This window comes from Agelaius phoeniceus, chromosome 15 (assembly GCF_051311805.1).
Source record: "Agelaius phoeniceus isolate bAgePho1 chromosome 15, bAgePho1.hap1, whole genome shotgun sequence".
In the NCBI taxonomy this organism is placed as follows: Eukaryota; Metazoa; Chordata; class Aves; order Passeriformes; family Icteridae; genus Agelaius; species Agelaius phoeniceus.
The window spans coordinates 606,595-631,926 of record NC_135279.1 but is presented as its reverse complement, the minus strand read 5'-3'; the positions used below and the strand labels follow the sequence as shown (position 1 = coordinate 631,926).

The window sequence follows — 25,332 nt, the reverse complement described above, 5'->3', positions numbered from 1 at the left end:
GTGCCCATCACAGCCCCAGAATGCCCGGTCACAGCCCCAGGGTGTTTGTGAGCAGCCCAGGGTGCCCATCACAGCCCCAGGGTGCCCATCACAGCCCCAAGGTGCCCATTACAGCCCCAGGGTGCCCATCACAGCCTCAGGGTGTTTGTGAGCAGCCCCAGGGTGCCCATCACAGCCCCAGGGTGCCCATCACAGCCCCAGAATGCCCGGTCACAGCCCCAGGGTGTTTGTGAGCAGCCCCAGGGGTGAGCAGCAGCAGGATCAGTCCCTGCCCCTCACAGACCCACCAGGACCCGAGCCGTGCATTATTCAGCAGAGCCTCTGCTGCCTTTCCATTTAATCTATGTGAAAATTGGATTTATGGCGCAGGAGTAAGAGCTATCTGAACACGGCCCATAAAACTGGAAGAATCATATTTTTCTCTTCAGCAAGCAACTTTTAACAGCTCTGCTGGGTGCTTATTTGCAGTCACCAGGCAAAAATTTTCTCTCTGCTGTTTACGATGCTTTTCCTCATTGCCGAGCAGAGGGGGGTGCTTCGAGCTGTGCCTCCTGGGTGCAGTTTGCTCCGGGGATCCTCTGATGTGCAGCCCTGGCTGCTCCCGTGCCCCATCAGCCCTGAGTGAGTGCCCCGGCGGGGGCTGAGCCAGCCAGGGCTCCCTTTGTGCTCGGTCCCTGGAGCGGGGACAGGCGGGGACACGGGGCAGGGAGAGGCAGAGCCACGAGGGCCGGCCCAAAGCTCCTGCGAGCCAGAACTGAGAGCAAAAATATATAATTGTGGGATACAGACACACACACACACACATAAATAAATATATGTATAAATATATAAAAATATATATGTATGTACGTATATATTAATAAATATATTAAAATATATGTATATATAAATACATATATGTGTGTATATATATATATGTACACAGGTATACATGCATATAAACATATACACACGCACACACACATACATATATATATATATATATATATATATATATATATATATACATCTATATACATTCATCAATATATATATAAATATAAAATGTCCCAGTGAGACAAGGGCTGGGGACCAAAGGCCTTTAGCAGTCATAAAGCATGCGGGAAGGCCAATTAAAAAAAAAGGTTTTAAAAAAATTAGGTTAAAACTGGGTACTGGCCTCAAATATTCATCAGTCCAGGCGGTTGTTCCCACATTCTGGAAGGCCAAGCTAGAAGGAGTGGAGATTTCCTGGTGACACTTTGTACCATTCCTGTTTGTGGGTAGGGTGAAATAAAGAAGAACACCTGCAAATAAACAGCTGCAAACAGCTGCAAACAAACAGCTGCAAATAAACACCTGCAAACAAACACCTGTAAACAAACACCTGCAAACAAACACCTGCAAACACCTACAAACACCTGCAAATAAACAGCTGCAAATAAACAGCTGCAAATAAACAGCTGTAAACAAACACCTGCAAACAAACACCTGCAAACAGCTGCAAACAAACACCTACCAATAAAAATATGCAAACAAACAGCTGCAAACAGCTGCAAACAGGTGGCTCCACCAAATCACCCCAAGAATCCCCCTCTGCCCATGCCCAGCACCTGCTGGGGGCCTGGGGTGGGATGGGATGGGGTGGGATGGGATGGCATGGCATGGCGTGGCATGGCATGGCATGGCATGGCATGGCATGGCATGGCATGGCATGGCATGGCATGGCATGGCATGGCACGGCATGGCACAGCATGGCCATGCCATGGCATGAGGAGCTGATGAGGTCCTGGGAGAGGAAAGGCTGTTCCTGCCTGGAGCTCCCAGGCTGTGGAGCTGCTGTTTTTGTGCTTTGGCAGGATGCAGATAAGGAGGGCATCGAATTGGAATGTTATGCTAATAAGAACATCTGTGTACTTAAATCAGCAGCGAGCAGCTGGTACATTTAAAACAGCCCCCAGCATGTCTAAACACTCTGTAAATACAGAGTTAATATCTCCTGAGATCAATTCATCATTAATAAGTTATAAAACCAGGATTTGATGCACACAGAAATAAAAATAGCCTGTTCTTTGCTGCCGTTTGCCCAGCTCAGCCCGGGGGCTGTGAGGGACGGACGGACAGACAGACAGAGCTCAGGGCTGGCCTGTGCAGAGGGACACCAGGCTGGACAGGGCTGGGGCAGCCTGCTCTGCTGGGCCTGTCCCTGCCCAGGGCAGGGGGAGCAGGGGGAGCTCTGAGGCCCCTCCTGATTGTGCCCAGACCCCTTCAAACCCCCAGCATGGGCCCTCACTCAGCCTGCCCTGATCTGAACACCCTGCAAGGACCTGCAGGTGCCCCAAAGGACTCCTGAGAGCGCCTGAACTCAGCCTGAGCGCTTTAGAACGACACCTGCTAAGCTGTAAAAGTGAAAGCTGCTGGCTCTGATGAAATGAAGCCCTTTTCCTGTGTTGTGAGCAGGCATTGCACACACACCCTCTGTACTTCACTTTTTAAGCCTCCTGGCTGCACAGGCAGAGCCTGCTGCATTAAGTGTGTATTTGATGCATGCTGTGGGCTCAGGGGATGTGTGCAGCTCCAGGTACAGCCAGGGTGTGCAGGTGGCATTTTGATGGATGCTGTGTGCAGCTGTAAAACCCAGATACTCCTCTGCACACTCAGAGGGGCTGCTTGCTCCTTCCTGCTCCTCCCTGCCTGCAACACTTTTCTCTCACTCCAGTAATTGCCAGCAACACTCCCGAGCAGTGAATCCTGCCCTGGCTCCAGAGGGGTCCCCCAGGATGAGCATCCTGCCCCAGCCACGGCTCTCACTGCTGTCCTCATCCCATGGGGCACACAGACCCTTCTGCAGAGGGCTCCAGGGAGGGACTGTGCTTTGTCCATTGTGTTTGTGACAGCCCTCAGCCCCGATCTGCCCCAAGAGCCAAACACACTCGAGAATTGGCCATTTTGTCCAGATCCACCTGGACACACAGGGCACACCAAGGCCACTTCAGGGCCTGGGGGAAGGACCCGTGCTGGCCTCGCAGCAGGGCTGGGAAAGGGCAGGAGTTCTGTGGCCAGCAGAGGGAAGGGGGGCTCAGCAGCCTCTCCCAGAGCTGGGACACTGTAAATAACCATGAGCACAGCACTTCTTTTCCAAGCAATATGAATAGCAAAATGAATGGCACTTTCCTGGCCAGAAGCGAGCAACATTTCTTGATGTATTGGGATGCCATAAACTGAAAATTTGTTGTATAGTAAAGTGCATTTAACATTTACTCTCTCTCCTGCTCTATCACTGCTAAACTGCCAATAACTCCCCCTCTTCACACATGGTTTCTGCTGGGGATTTGAAAGTTTCTGCAGCATCAGGAGAGACTTTACCTTGACAGCAGATGGGAGGGAGTCCAAACCCCCAGACAGCAACCTTGTCCTGATCCCTTCTGTCCATGGGATATTTCTGGACTGGCTGGCAGCAGTGTCTGCCTGAGCTGGTGTCCACACTCCTGGAGCAGGTCCAGGCTGGCCAAGACAAGGGATGGCAGCTGCTGTGGCTGAGGCACCGTCTGTGCTGGCAGGAAAAGGGTTAACCCAAAATCACAGCCTGGCCTTCACCACTGGAAGTCTTGACCCAAATAATAATGAAAATCCACTAAAAATATCTCTAATTCTTGTGCGGTATGAAAACAATCCTGGTGTATAAAAGCATAAAAGTTTAGGTAAAATAAACCAAAAAAGAAGAATGGCTGATAATGTTCTGGTGAGCACAGGGGCTCCTGGAGCACAGGAACATTTCCACATCACACCAATCCCTTTAAGGGTGAATTGCACACGTCAGGCCTCACAAGTGTGACCAAAGGGGCAACCATTGCTTCCCTCCCTTCCCCTCCTGGGCCAGCCACTCACCCAGTTCACCTCCAGCAGCACTGTATGTAACTTCAAATACTCCACTGTTTATTTAAGCTGCATCTTCAATCTCCAGTTCCATTTTTAATCCTCACAGTTACTAAAACAGGCAGCTCAGACTCACAAAAATTAATTTTTCCCTCCAATCTTAGTTGTATCTCGGGGAGGTCGTTCACAGCCTTAATTAAAATCTATACACCCAAAGCACCATTTCCCCACTAACAGCAACATCAGTGTAAATAAAATCAGTAGGAGCCCCTACCTTTCAGCACCTCATTGATTGTTTTACAAGACAATTCAAGAAACATTTAATTCCCCCAGCAGCATGGGAATGGCCATGGAACAAACCCCTCACTCAGAGCAGAGGCTCAGTGCCCCAGCCCTGCTGCTCTGACTCTGAGGCAAATCCCCAGCACTGCACATTTCAGGCAAAGCAGCCTGAGAGAGGCAGGATCAATAGCTAAATAAGAAACAGGTCAGCTCATTACTTTTAATATTTTACTCATTGACGAAAGGTATTGACTTCCATTGATGTTCTACAATATGTGTTTAAAGAGCAGATGATGCTTTACAGAAATATTTGGAGTGCACTAAGAAAAAGAACAATTACCCCCATGACAGAAAATCTATTTTTGTTTGCCATCATTTTTCATTAGGAAGAGCATTCACAGCAAAAAAAAAATGATGCATCAAGAGGGAGAGGTCCTTTCTGAGCTCCCAATTTGTGTACTTAGAGAGCAGCTCTGGAGAATTTAATTGCAGGTACTGGATTTCTGCAGATTTATCGATTGCTTTTATGGGATTTAATCTGAAGCCACATCTGTGCTACACAATTCACAACCAGATAGAGATGATGATTTTCTACTGGCTGGTGCAGACTTTGGCAAAAACCTGAAAAGCGCTTTTCTGTTTCTTTTGAATTTCCTAAGTTTCCTCCCCAGTGAATTCAGCGGTGCCGATCCCAGCCCAGCCCACAAACAGCTCTGTTCAAGCAGCATCACCCTGGAGCTCCACCCCAGCAGCTGCACGGGATCCCAGCTCACTGCAGGGCCCTGGCTGAGCCATTCCTGCAGGGAACACTTCTGAAAGCACCCAGCCTTTCACAGGAGGCTCTGGGACTTCACCCACGTTTTCAGATTAATTCAGAGACAAAGTTTTTAAAACTCTACCATGCTTGAGTGCCTGGTTTTTAGAGCCACTGGTGATTAACTCTTACATGAAGGACACAGGGAATGGTTCCCAGTGCCAGAGGGCAGGGCTGGATGGGATATTGGGAATTGGGAACTGAACCCTGTGAGGGTGGAGCCCTGGCACAGGTGCCCAGAGCAGCTGGGGCTGCCCTGCATCCCTGGCAGTGCCAAGGCCAGGCTGGGCAGAACGGGAGCCCCTGGGACAGGGGAGGTGTCCCTGCCATGGCAGGGTGGCACCAAGGGATGCTGAAGTTCCCCACTCACTGCAGCCCCTCCCAGGCTGGCCCAGAGCAGGCTCCAGGCTGCTCCATGAGGGATTTCCTGCAGTCACCCGAGGAAAGCATTGAAGGATTTACTGGAGCTCCCATGCACAGCCAGGGCCTGCCTCACATCTGGTGTGTGCTGAGGCCCCTCAGCCCCTGAAATCAAAATTCCAGCTGAATTCCTCATTTCCCATGGCAATCTGAAGTCAGCCCATTTCATCACAAATGGGTTTTTAACTGTCATCTTCCAAACAGATATTTTCATTTAAAAAAAGGAAAGGAAAGGAAGACTTAAATTCAAATGCTAACCCAAAATAAACTAAAACATTTTCTCCAGTGTGTCTTATGATTTCTTTTCATTCATAACACTGAAATTGGAGTTTCAGTGCTTATCAAAGCAGCTTCTGAGTGCTGACTTGGAAGAAAATCTCCCTTTGTAAACTGAGTCAGTGAAGACCCAATATTCAGAGTATTAAATCAATACAGGGGGTGCCATTGGTACAATGCTATTACTTGGTAGAGGAAAGACAAAACATAAGGAGAGACAGAATTATCAGAGCACTGCTCTTTTTTAAGGCAGAAATTTTTATCCTACATTTTTTCCTCCCCAGAAAAATGAAGTGAAACCAGTCCATAGCTGTAATTAAATCCTATTTCTTCCATTTCTTTTCCAACAGATGTGTTCTACAAATGGAGCTTGCCTTTGTTTTGTCATGTCCTAATAGAATCCAGAGGAAATTTAATAATTTTCTTCTATCCTGAGTGACTCAGGGGTGCAAAATAGATGTTAAACAAGGAAAGAACAATTTATTTATCTGTTCTTGTGCTCCCTTTGCTTTCATTTGCATGTCAGCTGTTTGGCTGAGTGGTGGGATGGGGAGGACGTGAGCGCTGCTCTCGCCTTGTTCTGCTGATGTAACGACAATGGGAGGATTATTTCTTAATTTTCAGTGTGGTAAGTGGGTAATTATTGTCCAATTAGACTTGCTATTAACCTCTCTGCATCTAATTTTGCCATCCATAAAAGAAGAATAACAGCACTTCCCACTCTCTGGGTTCTGTGGAGATGTATTGGTTAATGCAGGCAGAGCTCCATGGCAGTGGGCAGCGCAGGCCTGGGGGGGCAGGTTATTGATAAAGAACCTGGGGATGGGGCTGGGAGCCTGGGGTGCACCCCTGGCACTCTGATCTGCATGGGGGCACCCCAGGGACCTCCTGAGGGCCTGGAGCCTGGGCAGCTGCGTGGGGAATGGGGGGCAAAGCAGCTTTAACTGGAGCACACATGGATGTGCTTTCCCCAGGGCATTTCCTGAACTGGGCAAGTGAAAACTCCTGAAAGAAACATTATAATAATTGGGATAAAGCTCTTCTTGAGCCCACGGTACCTGGGCATGTTCCTTGTGCCATGCTGGCCCTGCAGAGGGGACTGTAGGTGGCACCGGGACACTGCCCAGCCCACAGTGCCAGCCCTGAGCCCCCTGTGTCACAGGGGACAGGGTGGCACAGGGTGGCACAGGGGCACTGCCCAGCCCACAGTGCCAGCCCTGAGCCCTCTGTGTCACAGGGGACAGGGTGACACAGGGACACTGCCCAGGCCCCAGTGCCAGCCCTGAGCCCCCTGTGCTGCAGGTGTCTGGGCAGTGCCCCCATGCAGGGCTCAGCCCTGCTCCCTCAGCCTGCCCAGGCTGCCCAGCAGGGCTCTGTTTGCATCCCTCAGGGATAATTCAATGAAAGGCTGCGCCTGCATGGGAGGCAGCAGCAAGGAGAGTGTGGTACCCACCAAGGAATGAAGGCATTCCCAGCCAGGCTCTTGCTGCAGCTCAGCTCTCTTGGAAGTGCTTGGGAGGTTTCCAGCTGTCCCTGCTGCTCCTGCTCCCATGTGTCCCCCTGAGCCACACCAAACGCTGCTCTGTGTGCACACAGACACAGACGGACACACGGACAGACACAGACACACAGACAGTGAGCCCAGAGCAGCGCTGGCTGTGGGCACAGCCCGTCCCTGTCACCAGGGCTGCTGCTGGGCTGTGCCCCGGAGCCTGGCACAGGGTTTGGTGCCCAGGGCGCTCCTCAGCCCTGCCCCAGGGGAAGGGGCACACACGAAAGGGCTGAGCCAGTGATGCTGTGCCATGGTTACCCTGCCCACAGCTCCTGGGGCCAGGCTCCAGCACGGGAGAGTAGCCTGGTGTAAATGGAGGTGTAGCTGTGATGTGCTAACGAGGTATTGATCCCTTAAATTAAATTGTGCTGGCATCGCGTTTCCAGCGCATCATTAAAGCAATTAACAGCACGGTGCTGAGGGGAACTGACCCAGGGGCACCCCCGGGGCTGGGGCTGCCCGGGACATCCAACGAGGAGAGAAGGAGATAAAGAGAGGAGGGGAAAGGAGCAAAAGAGAAGAGGAGGAGCAGAACCCCAGCCCCAAAGGGCCAGAGCCCCCAGTCAAAGGGGCAGAGCTCAGCCAGGGGCCAGAGCAGGGCAAATCAGCGTTTCCAGGTGGGCTCAGAGGCCTCTTGGCCAAGGGATTTTGGCTTTTCCTGATGCCTGCAGGCAGAGCCTGGCTCACTCCAGAGCTCATTCCCTGCACTCCCATCCCTCCCCCAACACTCAGAACAAGCAGTGATGCTCCCAGCACCCCAGAACTCAGGACTGGGTTCCCCTGCTGCTGATTCCCCTCTGGCGGGCACCCAGAGGCAGCTCCTGCCCCTCTCCTCCCCTCGTGCACATTCATTACAGCAGCTCTACCTTGGCCCATAATTGCTGAGGACAGAAAACACAGAGCAGCCACCTCAGCTGAAAACCTGGGATTTTTAAGCACACCATAAAAACCCCTGAGTGGAAGTCAATTGTTACATCCAGTGTGAATAATCATAAATAAGAGAAAGATGCAGAGCTGTGATCCTAATTACAGCCCAGCTCCTGCAACTGAGGAGACATTTTCCTGACTGAAATAGAATGTTCAGGTAGAGCTGGGTTTTTTAAGGACAGTTTTTGGGGAGTTGTTGGGATTTTTTAAAAGATCACGTCATTTTCTGAAGAAGGAATTCTATTGGAGCAATAGGGGCACAGATCTATTGGTTATTGACTGGTTATATTATTTATGATATCAGGTTCCACCCCTCCCACAGCTCCCACACAGTTTAATTTTATCTAAAACCTCACTCACCAGCTGGTTTTGGCTGAAGTGATTCTGGTGGTCACACGTGTCAGGGGCAAACATCCAACACCCAGTCAGGATTCCTGTGGCTTCTCCTGGCTTCCTTCTGAAGGTTCTACCCTGGAGTGACAGCAAAATGAGCAATTCCGAACTCTTCTGCAATAAACCAGAGACAGAAACAGCCCAGCTGCAGGAAGGAAGGCCCCAAGGAAGGGCTGGAGGAGCCACCTGGGGCTCGGGCATGGGGACAGGATGGGCATGGGGCACAGCTGGGACTCGCTGGCGTTGGGGGTCCTTTCCCACCTCAGGGATCCTGGGGAGCTGAGCCCTGGCCAGGAGGACAGAGCCCAGTCTGGGCAGGGACAGAGCCCAGGGACAGAGCCCAGGGACAGAGCCCAGCCTGGGCAGGGTGTCCAGGGACAGAGCCCAGGGACAGAGCCCAGCCTGGGCAGGGACAGAGCCCAGGGTGTCCAGGGACAGAGCCCAGGGACAGAGCCCAGGGACAGAGCCCAGGGTGTCCAGGGACAGAGCCCAGGGGCAAAGCCCAGGGTGTCCAGGGACAGAGCCCAGGGACAGAGCCCAGAGACAGAGCCCAGCCTGGGCAGGGACAGAGCCCAGGGGCAGAGCCCAGGGACAGAGCCCAGCCTGGGCAGGGACAGAGCCCAGGGACAGAGCCCAGGGTGTCCAGGGACAGAGCACAGGAACAGAGCCCAGGGGCAGAGCCCAGCCTGGGCAGGCTCTCAGGGACAGAGCCCAGCCTGGGCAGGCTCTCAGGGAGGGTTTGGCCTCTCGTGCAGGTGACAGTGCCTGGCCAGCCCCAGCACTGGTGTGGCCCTGCTGGCTCCTGGGGACAGGGCACAGCAAGCTGGGGAGCAGCCTGAAAACGACACAAAACTCAGCTGAAAAGCTCCTTCATTTAAACAAGTTGCCTCTGCTAAGAACATTATGTCTTTCTCAGGGAAAAACAAAACTGTTGTCTCGTTTTAGAAGGAGTGCTTCCTTTAGGGCTAATTAAGCTGACAAATAGCACTTGCTGGGATGGAGCAGTTGAACTGATGACAAGGCAGCGCTGCTGGAGCCCTGGGGAGGAGCAATGGCTGCTGTGCACAGCTGGGAAAATTACTGTGGCCCCTGTGCAGCACGACAGTGAGGGAGGGGAAAAGAACACCTCATTAATCTTCCTAATGAACCCCTTCCAGAGGAGACAATTCACAGTTCCACGGTGCACATGGGGCTGCTCTGGAGCTCTGAGCTGCCCCCCAGGCTGCTCCAGAGGGTGCAAACCCCAATGGCAGCACACACAGCCCAGCCTGGGCTCACCCTCCTGCCAGCCCCAGAACCCAGAGCAGCTTCGGGGACCCCAAATCCCCCCAGTGCCAGGGCAGGGGCACCTCCCACTGCCCCAGGGGCTCCCAGCCCTGCCCAGCCTGGCCTTGGCACTGCCAGGGATGCAGGAGGTGCTGCCCCAGGCCCAGGGCTGGGCTGGCATCCCCTGGAGGGCTGGGATTGCTCGGCTGCTGTGATTATCCCATGGGAGATGCACTCAAAGCAGGACAGGGTGACAGATGGCAGAAATGTGGGGTTGGGCAGCAGGGCCAGAGCTGAGCCCGCCCAGGAGAAGCCCAGAGCCCCGTGGGCACAGTGCCCCAGCAGCCTGGGCAGCCCTGGCAGGGGCTGGCAGTGCCACAGGGGCCCTGCCCACCCCTCAGAGCCCCCAGAGGGGCCCCAGGCAGAAGGGATGGGCTGGGCTGGGCTGGGCTGGGCTGGATGCTGGGGACACCAATTCCTGCTCATCTCACACAACAATCTGCTCACAGCCACAGCTGAACCCTGAGTGAGCTCCAGCCTTTGCTGTTGGTGTGCTTCATGCTGGCCCAACAGGGCCCTCACTGCCTCTGAAGGTTTGGGTTCACAGCCCCGAACAGGAGCTGCCCCCAGGGCAGTGCAGGGAGTGCTGAGCCCTTCTCCTGTCAGGGCAACCCCAAAGCTGCACAGCCCCAGAGCCCAAATGCACCTTCCCTGTCCTTTGTTACAGAGTTTGAGAAGAATTCTGATCAAAGTCTCAATTCCCAGCAGTTGCAGCAAGCCCTCAGGCATCCCTGGAGTTCTTGGATTCCCAAACAAATAATTTTATTTACACAAACATCCTAAAGGAAGGGAATCCACCAGGGAACGTCCGTGTGGGTATTTCCTTCCTGGAGGCATTACAGACCTTCCTCCCAGGCTCTGTGTGATGGGCAGGTCCTGGCACAGCTGCTGGACCCTCGGGGGTGCCACGAGTGACACAGGGACACAGGGACATGGGGATACAGGGACACAGGGACACAGGGACACAGGGACACGGGGACATGGGGACACGGGGACACAGGGACACAGGGACACGGGGACACGGGGACACAGGGACACGGGGACACGGGGACACAGGGACACAGGGACACACGGGGACACGGGGACACGGGGACACAGGGACACGGGGACACGGGGACACGGGGACACAGGGACACAGGGACACAGGGACACGGGGACACAGAGACACGGGGACACACAGGGACACGGGGACACGGGGACACAGGGACACGGGGACACACGGGGACACGGGGACAGGGACACAGGGACACAGGGACACGGGGATACGGGGATACGGGGACACGGGGACACAGGGACATGGGGACACGGGGACAGGGACACAGGGACACAGGGACATGGGGACACGGGGACACAGAGACATGGGGACACGGGGACACAGGGACACAGGGACACGGGGACACGGGGACACGGGGACACAGGGACACAGGGACACAGGGACACGGGGACACTGGGACACGGGGACACGGGGACATGGGGACACAGGGACACGGGGACACAGGGACACAGGGACACAGGGACACAGGGACACAGAGACACGGGGACACACAGGGACACGGGGACACGGGGACACAGGGACACGGGGACACACGGGGACACGGGGACAGGGACACAGGGACACAGGGACACGGGGATACGGGGACACGGGGACACAGGGACATGGGGACACGGGGACAGGGACACAGGGACACAGGGACATGGGGACACGGGGACACAGAGACACGGGGACACAGGGACACGGGGACACGGGGACACGGGGACACGGGGACACAGGGACACGGAGACACGGGGACACGGGGACACGGGGACACGGGGACACGGGGACACGGAGACACGGGGACACGGGGACACAGGGACACGGGGACACGGGGACACGGGGACACGGGGACACGGGGACACTGGGACACGGGGACACGGGGACACAGGGACACAGAGACATGGGGACACGGGGACACGGGGACACAGGGACACAGAGACACGGGGACACGGGGACACAGGGACACGGGGACACAGAGACACGGGGACACGGGGACACATGGACACAGGGACACGGAGACACGGGGACACGGGGACACAGGGACACAGGGACACAGGGACACAGAGACACGGGGACACGGGGACACACAGAGACACAGGGACACGGGGACACAGGGACACAGGGACACAGGGACACGGGGACACAGGGACACAGGGACACACAGGGACACACAGGGACACAGGGACACAGGGACACAGGGACACGGGGACACACGGGGACACACAGGGACACACAGGGACACAGGGACACAGGGACACAGGGACATGGGGACACACAGGGACACAGAGACACGGGGACACGGGGACACGGGGACACGGGGACATGGGGACACGGGGACACAGAGACACAGGGACAGGGGGACACACAGGGACACAGGGACACAGGGACACGGGGACACAGGGACATGGGGACACACAGAGACACAGGGACACAGGGACACAGGGACTGTCACCCAGGGAGCACTGCAGGGCTGGGGCAGCCTCAGATGCTCTGGCAGCCCTGGGGACCCCCTGCCACAGCCCCTGGCCCCCAGACCATGCACAGCCACATCTGCATCTCAGCTGTTACAGGCTGGGAGTCTTGGGGGATAAAAAAGGATAAAGCAGCCCCAAGTTGTGCTCCTGTTTTCCATGATGGAAACACAGATATTATCACATCAAACTCCAGCTGAGTGCTGCCATTGCAAATATCCCCAATTTCTGTAACGTTCCAATGCCCTCCAGCCATCACTTCATGCACTCCTCTCTTTTATTTAAGGCTCTTTCAGACAAGGGCTCAGAGCACACAGTGCTCAGTGTGAGCTGGAGTGGCCAGAGAGGGGCTGGGAAACACCCCCAGCCTCCAGATCCCTGGGGCCAGGGAGCTCAGATCCAGCCCAAACACACAGGGCAGCTTTGCTGGGCTTTGCTGAGCCCTGGGCTATCCCCATCGTGTCCCTGGGCTGTCCTCTCTGCTGTCCCTGTCCTGTCCCCTCTGCTGTCCCTGGGTTATCCCAGTGCTGTCCCTGTCCTGTCCCCTCTCCTGTCCCTGTCCTGTCCCCTCTGCTGTCCCCTCTGCTGTCCCCTCTGCTGTCCCTGTCCTGTCCCCTCGCTGTCCCTGTCCTATCCCCTCTGCTGTCCCCTGTGCCCTGTGTTGAACAAGAAGCAGGTTTCCACTTCAAAGCCTTCCACTTGTGTCAAACTCTTTCCACAGGAGAAGAGTCCCTGCAGAGCCAGGTTTTGTCCCTTTCTCCAGCCCTAAGTCCTGTCTCAGAGCTGGGCTGGGGGATCTCAGCCTTGGGGACCCCGGCAGCCCCGATGGCCCCACGGCCCCGAGGGCCAGGCTGGCTCTGGCACTGACAAATCCAGCCTGGCTCTGTTTGCTGCAGCACTGCACCCCCTCCGAGCTCTGCCCGAGCACAGCCTCGTTATCTTCGGGCCTTGCATGGCTTTTTAATGATCATTATTATTCATATAGCACGATGCACGCAGACAAATTTAATCATGTTGTTTACATGAGCAAACCTGATCGACTAATGGAGAAATTACACATTTTGTTCCCACTGTTGGTACAAATGCAATTTCTTTTCTCACTCTCATTAACACAGTTAATGTTTATAAAAGTCTGGTGGTGCTGGAGATGAAAGTGTTTTCTCCAAAGAACAGGTAAAGCATCAACAATAACAAGAGTTCCTCCCACCCCAATACTGCAATAAACGTGTTTCAATCCCACCACGGAATGAGTGGGGAAAGCAGCCAAAGAATCAAGTCCAGATTAATCATATTTGATGGAGAGCTATTGGAAAGAGCAGGAAAAAATCCTACAGAAAGCCAAAAAAAGAGAAATTGCTGAGAACCACCAACATTCAGCCAAAATACAGAACCCAGTCCTTCTGCAGCAGAAGGAGCCAACAAAGGGGGGATGGCCAGAGCAGGCAGGCTCAGAGCTGGGCTGGGGAGCACAGCCCGGGGGGGCAGAGGGGAAATGCTCAGTGGGAGCCACAGAGAAACCGGGATGGGCACGGGACGGGAGAGAACAACACCCGGCAGCGTCCCTGGCTGTCCCCAGAGCCACCAGAGGGGAAATGCCCACTGGGAGCCACACAGAAACTGGGACAGGAGAGAACAACACCCAGCAGCGTCCCTGGCTGTCCCCAGAGCCACCAGAGGGGAAATGCCCACCGGGAGCCACACAGAAACTGGGACAGGAGAGAACAACACCCGGCAGCATCCCTGGCTGCCCCCAGAGCCACCAGAGAGGGCTCTGCTGCTGGGACAGGTGGGGCTGGAGCTGCTCCTGGCAGCGGAGCCACCATGGCTGGGCCTGCCACGGACAGCCCCGGGGCAGATGGAGGGCAGGAAATGCCACACAGGGGATTCCACACGGGGGATGTCACACAGGGAGTGCCACAGGGGCAATGCCACATGGGAGATGTCACACAGGGGATGTCACACAGGGAATGTCACACGAGGGGTGTCACACAGGGAGTGTCACACTGGGAATATCACACATCACACAGGGGGTGTAACACGGGGCAATGCCACATGGGAGATGTCACACAGGGAATGTCACACAGGGGATGTCACACGAGGGGTGTCACACAGGGAGTGTCACACTGGGAATATCACACATCACACAGGGGGTGTAACACGGGGCAATGCCACACGGGCAATGCCACTCAGGACCCGAGGGGAGTGTGCCCTCATCCCTGCTGCCCTGTCTGGCCAACCCTGTGCAATCCACAGCTCCTCCTGCTCCCTCCCAGCTTGGAGAGAGGGACACAGATTGACAGAAAAAGGCCCTCCCTCCTTATTCCAGCCCATTCCCGAGGACATCTCCTGGTTTCTATCCAAAGTGTCTGTTCAGTCTCCAGAATGGGGGCAGGGTTTCCCCAGCTGTAGTCACTGCCCAGCAGCTCCTCAGGGGCAGCTCTGGTGGAGAAAAGCAGCTCCATGCCTGGGCATCTGCACCCCTGAGCTCTGCCCTGGCCTGAAGACACCCTTGGTGTAGAGTTGTGTTGCTGTACATTTACATTTCCTTGAAAAGCTTTCAGCATCAGCTGCTCAGCCAGCTCTCGTGGAACCTCAGGAAAGGCTTTGCCTGATGCCAGCGCCTTCTGAAACTGAGCACAGAACCACAACTGGCCCAAAGCTGCCCATGCAGAAAATCTCATTAGTGCCCAGATTTCCAGAAGCACGAGGTACCTGCCTGGCTCCATCCCTTTATTATCCCTACAGCAGCAGAATAATTAAGCAGATGCGCTGCTGCCTGGGAAGAGGGGAAATACGTGCCTGCTCTGACACAAACAGGGATGAGGCAGGAACTGCTGCAGCTGGAGAGCAATCGCCCGTCAGCAGCAGGAATTCCTGCTCAGGTACTGCCCTAATCGCGGGTCATTAGAGCTGAGATCACTCACAGAGGCACTGAGCACCCTCAGGGCACACGCAGCAGCTGAGGGATGCTTTAGTGCACTGCGTTCCCTTTCCTGAGGGCAGGGCTTGTGCCCCAGCTCTCCTCTGGCTCTGCCAAGGAACAGCCGCCCTCAGGCTGGAGCCCTGAGCTCCCCCTGCTCAAACCAGAGTCGTTTTTGCAGCCTCTCCCCAGCCAGCTCCGTGCTTTCCTCAGTGTCCTGCAGGTGCCTCCCAGCAGAGCTCGCATCCTCAGAGACCTCTGGTCATGGAAACCCCTCCCTGCTCTGCCCCAGGCGCAGCTGCCTCGGAAGCATCAAGGAAGGGGCTTTGCAAATGCAGGGAATGGAAATGCCTCCAGCAAGATCCCATTAAAAGAACATATATGGAATTGGGATGCTGGTGACATTTCAGACAAGTTTAATTTGGCAGAATTTGCACGTGGTCCCATGGTTTGGGAAAACAAAGCCAAACTGGCAGTGGCCCCTTCAGATCAAGGCTGGCAGGCAGGATGGATGGATTAAAGATTGCTCTCCCTGCAGAGGCTCCAGCTTTCCTGATCAGAATGCAATAGAAGTAGCAGCAGGACTTTAGGCCAACAGAAATATTTCTTTGGTGACTGACAGACCTGACTCTAAACTATGCTTTTTTATAAAATGCAGGGGAAAATGCATTTTTTGGTTTGTTTTATAAAACAACCCCTCTACCATGTGCCAATGATGCAGGATGAGGGGTCAGAGCCCAGGCTGGAGGAACACACAGCAGGGCACAAACTCCAGTGTGAAGGATCAGATCTGAGCCAGGACTGGCAGGGGAAGGGGCAGCTTCTCCTCCTCTTGTCTGAGCTGGGCAGTGTTAAGGCAGCAGGGCATGGACAATGGCCTCGCTGTCTGTGGGGTTTCCAAGCCGGGGTTCCTGGGTCACACAGAAGTTTCCCTGAGGATTTAATCAGGTACCCATTGCTGACCATTTGTGCCAGGCAGGGACGTGTACTCAGCTTGCTCCCTGGGCACAGATGGTCCCACTGCCCCTGTCCCCTGCCAAGGCCATGCCCAGGGACCCCCAGCCCCTCCCTGGTGTCTCTCCAGGCAGGAGGAGAGCAGCCCCTGGGGAGGGGACAGTGGAGAGGAGCCCTCCCTTGGGACTGCCAGGGGTTGTCATGGGGTGTGCCCCCTCTGTCAGTGCCTGTGCCAGCACTAACACGGCCCTTAGGACCTGGAGTGTCACTTCAGCAATAATGACATTTCATGAGGAGAAAGGATGTTGGCTTGAAAGGTCTGAAACCACTGTGACATGGTTTTCAGAGCAGCTGTGCCTCCTCTGCTTTCTGCAAATTTGGGTTATGGTTTCCAATCACAGCCTTTGATGACCCTGATTAAGTTGATTGGATTTTGTTACATTTCTCCAATTTGCTGGTATTTAAAATCCAGAGAAACACGAGGAGACAGGTTTGCCTACCTGGAACCACAGGGAGCAGACAACTTCTGCCTACTGGCCTCCAATCCAAGCCCAAGTAAGTCAGACTGGAAGATCTGTCAAGCACCAAGGTCTGTCAAGCACAAGGACCATGACCATACCCAGCAGGTGGATGTGGCTGCTGGAGCAGGGAGGGAGAGGGGGAAAGGTCGTGCAGGATGAGCAGGGGTCACATCTCACTGCAGTACCAGGGAGAGGCTTTGGCACCTCAAGAGAAGCAGCAGCTCCCCTGGCCAGGTAATCCATCCATATCCATGATCCATCCATCCATGATCCATCCATCCATGATCCATCCATTCATCATCCATCCATCCATATCCATGATCCATCCATCCATGATCCATCCATCCATGATCCATCCATCCATGATCCATCCATCCATCCATCATCCATGATCCATCCATCCATGATCCATCCATCCATCCATCATCCATCCATATCCATGATCCATCCATCCATGATCCATCCATCCATGATCCATCCATCCATGATCCATCCATCCATCCATCCATCCATCCATCATCCATCCATCATCCATCCATCCATCCATCCATCCATGATCCATCCATCCATCATCCATCCATCCATCATCCATCCATCCATCCATCATCCATCCATCATCCATCCATCCATCCATCCATCCATCCATCCATCCATCCATCATCCATCCATCCATCCATGATCCATCCATCCATGATCCATCCATCATCCATCCATCATCCATCATCCATCCATCCATCCATCCATGATCCATCCATCATCCATCCATCCATCCATCCATCCATCCATCCATCCATCCATCCATCATCCATCCATCCATCCATCCATCCATCCATCATCCATCCATCCATCCATCCATCATCCATCCATCCATCATCCATCCATCCATCATCCATCATCCATCATCCATCCATCCATCATCCATCCATTCCTCATCCATCCATCCATCCATCCATCCATCCATCCATCCATCCATCCATCCATCCATCCATCATCCATCCATCATCCATCCATCCATCCATCCATCCATCCATCCATCATCCATCCATCATCCATCCATCATCCATCCATCATCCATCATCCATCCATCCATCCATGATCCATCCATCCATCCATCCATCCATGATCCATCCATCCATCCATCATCCATCCATCATCCATCCATCCATCCATCCATCCATGATCCATCCATCCATCCATCCATCCATCCATCCATCCATCCATGATCCATCCATCATCCATCCATCCATCCATCCATCCATCCATCATCCATCCATCATCCATCCATCCATCCATCCATCCATCATCCATCCATCCATCCATCCATCCATCCATCCATCATCCATCCATCCATCCATCCATCCATCCATCCATCCATCCATCCATCATCCATCCATCCATCCATCCATCCATCCATCCATCCATCCATCCATCATCCATCCATCCCTCCCTCCTACAGTGGGTTCTACTGGAGATGAACCCATGTAAGACAGATGTATAAAATATGACTTTATAATAAATTATGTAAGAACCACGAAGTCCACAAATACTGAGCTCTCTCCAGAGCTGATCTGACAAGATTAAACTCGTTTTGCTATTCCCCAGTTAACAGTCTACTGAATATTTGACTGAGCATTATTAAAATCAAAGACACCCAGGAAACAGCGCCTCATTCAGTGCAGGAAGCAGGAGAGCAGGCTCAGACCGACACGCTCAGCGCAGAGCTGCTGTCCCCAGCCTCATCAAAGGCGTGTTTAATCTCTTGGCCATCACTTATTCATGCTGATGGCACGTGCAGGGAGCTGGAGCAGAGGAAGGAGCCACTGGCACACTCTGCTCAGAGGAGATGGATCACTTCCAAATCCTATTACTGAGCGTGGGGCCCCAGCTACTCAGAGCCCTCCGATTTCTCTCAGGGTCTCCAAAACACATCTTTAAACCAGCAAATAAGTGAAATAAGTGACAGCCCCTCAGCTTCCTGTGAACATCCATAATCAGCAAAACCTCGTACTCCGAGAGAGGCCGGGCGAGCTGAGGCTGCCCCAGGCTGTCCCAGGAGCCCTGGGGATGGCAGGAGGTGCTGGCACAGCCCTGCCCATGGCAGGGTGAGCCCGGAGCCCCTGGGCTGACCCCAGCATGCTGGGGGCCTTGGCTGTGCCTGCTGCTCCTCCCGGGGCACAGGGATGGGGCAGCACCCCCAAAATGCCTGCAGGCAGGTGCCCAGCCCAGTGCTGCTCCCCAGGGAGAGGGGCTCACCCTCAAAGGTAACAAACTCCACCTCCTGGCATTTAAAACTCTCCAAAAGTGGTGTCTTCTTGTCCAGCTGCTGCTGCCAGGCACCTCAGTGACTGAATTCTGCTCCGTTTGCCTCCAGCCTCCTTTATAGGCTTGGACTATAAACAAACCAATAAAACATCTCTCAGCCTCTGATTTAAGCAACTTTTTAGTACTTGGAGATTTGTTTTTGTGCCAATTCAGTACAAAATAATTTTTATTTTCCCCCAAGCAGGAATAAAAAGGTGGTTCTGGCTGCTGGTGTGAAACGAGCCCCTGGGGCTGCCCCGGGGTTCAATGTGAGCCCTCACCTCCCCCAGGTGTCCTGGGAACAGCCTGGGGCTGCCCCTGGGGTTCCCTGGAGCCCCACAAGAGCCTCCTGAGGTTGAAATGCCAGGAAAGGCAGGTTTTACACTGACAGAGCTTCCCCCTCCTGTTAACCAGAACATTCCAGGGGAACCAAGGCTCCCAGCACGACCCTGACCTGCAGAACCATCCTCGTGGGACAGGAAAAACAAAGTCTATCACAAAATCCAGGCTGCATTTGTCTGCACTGAGTTTATCTCTTCTATTGATTACACCACCAAGAACTGCTGAAGCACAGCTACAAGAAAGGTCTGAACACTGAGGAAGTCATAAATCCAGTTGTTAAAGATCATATTCCAGACCCCCAGCTGCCAGGGGTCAAACTGTGGGGTTTTGTAAAGGTCATAAAATTAACCAAAATATTTTCTGCATTTTTTATGCAGTGCAAGAATCTGCTTTCTGTTGTAGCACACTATATGCAGATATTCTATAAACATTAATGAAATTAAACTAAAAAACATTTTACCAATTAATAATTAAGCATCATCCAAAATTCTGCACATTAGACCAGTTTTGAATCAAGCCCAGTTTGCAGGATTAGGTGATTACAATGTTTGCATAAAGAAAACAGCAGATTTTCAGTGATTTCAATTCAGTGTTTTACTGATACAAAGATCACAAATACTCCTGGAATCACCCCTGCACATGTGGCTGAAGCTCTCCTGAGCACCTCCTGTTCCACCCTCACACCAACCAGCAAAACAAAAGCTGCCAGAAGCCACTACAGGGTTTTGCAGAGCAATCCACTGAAATTCCTCAGCAGCCCTTCCAGGAGCTGCAGTTGCACATCCTGGATGGGATTTATTTTCTATTCTCTCACCATAATCACAGCTCCATGGCTGCAATCCACCACAGAAATGAGATTCCGGGCTGGGGAATCCGGATCTGCGAGCTCCATAATTGCATTTTCATTGCCCTCCTGGAGTTAGAATTTCTGAACCAATTAATATTAACAGCATGTTGATAAGGAACACTAATAGGTTACAGGGAGCAGCCCCGGAGCAGAGCAGAGCAGCTCTGGCAGTGCCAAATCCCCCCAGGCAGGCACAGAGCCCAGGGGAGAGCAGGGCTGCCCCAGCAAAGGGGTGAAATTCCAGCCCCAGCCCAGAAAATCCCAGCCCAGAAAATCCCAGCCCAGGGCTCTGCCACCTCCAGAGCCCCCGGCTGCCACCCCCAGCTCCTGCATCCTGCAGGGAGAAAGGCCAGAAATACAGGGGATTCAGGGCTGGAAGAGCCCTCCCAGCCCATGGAGTGCCAGCTGTGCCCTCCCAGCCCATGGAGTGAGTGCCAGCTGTGCCCTCCCAGCCCATCCAGTGCCAGCTGTGCCCTCCCAGCCCATGGAGTGAGTGCCAGCTGTGCCTTCCCCACCCATGGACTCCCAGCTGTGCCCACCCAGCCCATCCAGTGCCAGCTGTGCCCTCCTTGTCCCCAGGGCACTCCCAACCTCCCTGGGCAGCCCCAGTGCCTGAGCCCCCTTTCCCTGGGGAAATTCCTGCTGATGCCCACCCTGAGCCCCCTTTCCCTGGGGAAATTCCTGCTGATGCCCACCCTGAGCCCCCTTTCCATGGGGAAATTCCTGCTGATGCCCACTCTGAGCCCCCTTTCCATGGGGAAATTCCTGCTGATGCCCACCCTGAGCCTGCCCTGACCCTGATGCAGCCTGGGGCCGTTTCCTCTCAGTAAACTTGTGAGCCACTGCTCCCAATTCAAATGCAGTTCCCATCGCAGACAAATTCACCGACAGCTTCTGGGTTCATTGGGCTCCCCGGGCTGTAAAGCAAGGTCAGAGATTTCCACCAGCAAAAGCCACATCAAAAGAACAGACCAGAGAAGCCTTTGCATTGAGAGAACACTGGGAAATTCTGCTTTCCTTCAAGTGGGAACGTTCAGAGGGCCTGAGAGGCTGCATGGCAAAGCCAGGGGGCTCAGCAGGAAAGAGGAGAGGATGGAGCAGTAGCAGCCCCAAGGCTGCAAACCCCTCTGTGCCTTTCCCCACCCCTGCCAGGGGGAGCAGGGCCCCCACACACAGAAATCAGCACCAGGTAAATCCTGACTGTCCCTGTCCTGTGCCAGGCACAGCCTCTGCCTCCAGCTCCAGACCCTTCAGCACCGGGTATTTACAATTCCTCACTCATTTATTTCTGACCAGAACCAGCCCCACCCCAAATGTCTTTTCCCAAGACACTCTCAATATTTGTGCCAATTAATGCAGGAGCTGCAGCAGGTGAGCTGCTCCCCTCTCCTCTGGGGATGATACATTCAATTACTGAGGGAGATGGATTGAAGCAGGGCAGCCAAACACAAGTTCTTTTGATTTCTGCTCCACGCATCGCTGGTATTTCCAACTCATTTTTATGCAGAGGATTTGTGCGTTAGGAAAAAGCCCTGCTCGCCCCCATCCTGTGCATTACACTGAGCATGTTTTAAAATCATTTCAATTACACTGGCATTTTTGTGTCTCTAACAACCTGGGCAATGCCAGCCTGAGCTCTGGACATCTGTTCCTGGGGGTGGCCTGCCCAGGGATGCTCCATTCTCAGGAATGCAGCATTCTCCTGTGGTTCAAAACACAGGAGAGTAATTTGCACAAGTGAGGATCCTGGGAGTTTGGAGCCTGATCCAGGAGCAGCTGAAGGATTAGGAAAACATCCCAGCCCTCCTTTAGAGTGCCAGGATTTTGGGACCACGTGGACGCAGGCACGGAGCGTGTCTGAGTTCAGCCACAGGGGAGCCCCTTCCCGAGGGAAAAGCTGTGCCTGGGAGAGAGGATGGAGGCTGTGCTCTTCTCACAGCTCATTGCATCCCTGCTCACAGCTGATTGCATTCCTGCACAATACGTGCACACAGCTCCCTGCATCCCTGCTCACAGCTCATTGCATCCCTGCATCCCTGCACACTCACAGCTCACTGCATCCCTGCACTCTGCACCCTCACAGCTCATTGCATCCCTGCACTCTGCACACTCACAGCTCATTGCATTCCTGCACACTGCATGCTCACACTGATTGCATCCCTGGGGGCACTGCATGCTTCCAGTTTATTGCATCACTGCACCCTGCATGTTCCTGCACCCTGCATGCTCTCAGCTCATTGCATCACTGCACCCTGCATGTTCCTGCTCACTGCATGCTCACAGCTCATTGCATCCCTGCACCCTGCATGTCCCTGCACCCTGCATGCTCTCAGCTCACTGCATCCCTGCTTTGCCCCCATCACAATCTGTGCTCAGCCAGTTCCCTCTCCGCTGGGCAGACCCAGACCCTGCTGGCAGTGCCTTCTCTCTCCTCCTTTTGGAGACATCAGCCAGCTCCCACTGTGGGGCTGGCACAAGGACTGTGTCTCATAGAGGAGCTTTCCAGGATTTGTTCCAATCCCAGGATTGGGCACTCAGACACCTGTCCCAGGTTTGGTCACACCCTGAGCAGGACTTGCCCCATGTGCAGCTGATGGGAAGTGCCCCAGCCCTGCTGCTCCCAAGGAATCCCATTATTTCTTACTCCAGCTGAGGATCAGCCCAGAGCTCCTCGTAGGAGGAAAGCAGCATTTCAAATGACAGTCTTGTTATTTTGGCAGCTTATCTCTGCGTACAGAAAGCAATTATTGCTGGAATGCATTCACTTTTTGTTCAGCTTCATTTTGAAGATTTAGCATCCCCTCCTCCCCACTGCTGTTCCTGGATTGCCGAGACAACGCTGTGGCAGAGCCATCACTGGGAGCACATTGGGAAAGGAAAATGGTACCATTCTCCTCTGAGCCCCCAGGAATCCTGCAAACACCTGAGGACACAAAAGCCATGTGCTTACAGTGGCTACACAAGAAAATCCCACATTCCTCAACACAATCAACAGAGAACCAAGGCTGGAAAAGACCTCCTAGACTATCAAGAGTCCAGCTGTGAATCCAGCACCACCACCCCACTCAGAACTGTTCACACAGAATTTCCTGAGCTGGAGGGACCCCCAGGATCATCCAGCCCAGCTCCTGTCCCTGCCCAGCCCCAAAGCGTCCCTGGAGCGCTGTCCAAGCCCTCTTGGGCAGTGCCAGCACCCTCTGGGGAAGAACCTTTCCCAAAATCCACCCTGACCCTGCCCTGGCCCTGCCCCAGAGATGGGAGCTGCAGCCCCAGGTGAGCTCTGGCCTCTGCTCCAGCTGAACAACCCAAATTATCCACATCATTTCTTCAAGCTCTCTTCTTTTACAAGTGCCTGTGCAGACCTCTGGAAGCGTGCAGGTGCAAAGGGGCTGCACAAAAGGAGAGGCTGGAGCAGGGAGTGATTACCCAGCCCCTGAACCTCAGAGCCACACACAGGTGAAATAACCTGGCTTCCACTCCTGCTCAAGGTACTGCTGGATTTATTCCCTGAGCTCTCAGGCAGGCAGAATTCATGGACATCACGGCAGAGAAACCAAAGCAAACCTGAAGGAAAGGCTGCCAGAGGGTGCAGGCTTTGTCCTCCCTCATGATTCATTTTCACTTTGGGAAAAGGAAGGCAAGGGCAAAACAGCATTTGCAAAAGTTTCATCTCTTTGATAATGTTATCAGCTGCTCTGCCATGTTCTTATTATAACAGAATTCCCTTCTTCCTTTGAGCCTGAGCTCTCCCACCCAGAGAGACTGCACGGGGGAATTAAACCACCTGAGCCCAGAGGGGTCACTCACACAATCCCTTTCCTTACCAGGAAATTAATTTTTTCTGGAACTTCTCATTTTCAACTCAATCAGAGCTGAAACGGAGGCACAGAATGTTTTAACCCTTCTTGGGTAGAGAGTAAGTAAAATCCATGGTACTCATGGGCAGCATTAATGCAGAATGCAGGGGTGGCTGGGGACTCAGGCAGGAGCTGTGGAGAGGCAGGAGATGTTCCTTACAGAGAGTTTGGGGTTACAGAAACCTGCCCCAGTGAAGAGCAAATGAACCTTCCTGCTCCACAAACAAGAAATGACACATTTGCTTCTCAAGTCCTTCTTCCCTCTTTTCTCTCATACGTGTGTGTATATCTAGATGAGACAGAATTTCCTTGGACAAGATTAAGCTTGCTTAGTTTGAAGTGGAAATGCAGCGCTGAACCCTGGCCCAGGCTGGTTTGATGGCTGCAGGCTTTGATGTGTGCCTGGATCAGGGCAGCCCTGCCCTTTGCACCAGGGCTGCCATTTCTCTCTTCTTGTGCTTGCTGGTACCCCGTGCCCCATCCCTGGGAAGGGTGCGAGGATGTCCAGGCAGGCAGAGCAAACACTCACAGGCCTGTGCCCATCCCATGCAGGTGCTGGGACAGCTCAGCCAGGCCCAGGGCTGGACTGGAGGCCAGGCCCTTCCTGCACCAGCAAAGTCCCTGTAAATGTGTAAATAGGACAGCAAAAATGTGTAACTACGATAGCAAATGATTGATGTCTTACTGCTGTGATTTGCAATGAAAACCCATAAACTCTGTGCTAAATACTCAGTTTACAGATAAAATATCAATTTAAGCACAAATGATTTAAAAGAAAAAGGAGATAATACGACACAGAAGATGAATAACCACAGAGTTCAATCACAAATCTGTTCAAAATGCATTTCACAGGTCAGGCCCTGCCCAGCTGTCCCTGTTCTGCCCCCCAAACCCAAATTAACCCAGGCTAAGGGGGCCAGAGCCCAGCCCCAGGCCCACTGCTGCTGGGGAGAGCTCTCATTCCATTCCCATCAGGCTGCCCGAGCTGCAGCTAATTATCCAGGATTTATCTGTACCAAAACACTGGGATTAGGCAAGGCAGGAAAGCAGCTGAAACTTATGTGCAGGTTTTGTTTAATAAAAAGCTATAAAACCCAGGGTTTGTACAGAAGCAAATAATTTCTGAAACATGTACCTGAAGGCAAGGGGAGGAGATCAGCACTCAGGTTTCTCCTGTTCTCCCTCCTTTCCTGCTGCTGCCACGGGGAAAGGGAAGGGATGTGAGCTCGTGGAGCTGCTG

At 53.6% G+C, this 25,332-nt stretch overlaps 1 long non-coding RNA gene across 1 annotated transcript; it reads right to left on the bottom strand.

Moving 5' to 3' along the window:
• Positions 1-1,061: 1,061 nt before the first annotated feature.
• On the bottom strand, positions 1,062-25,332 carry LOC143695293 (uncharacterized). The gene is made up of 4 exons (XR_013184405.1): positions 25,228-25,332; positions 8,487-8,597; positions 7,101-7,229; positions 1,062-1,252 (listed from the first exon to the last, which is right to left on the bottom strand). It is a non-coding gene; the product is annotated as an uncharacterized LOC143695293 (long non-coding RNA).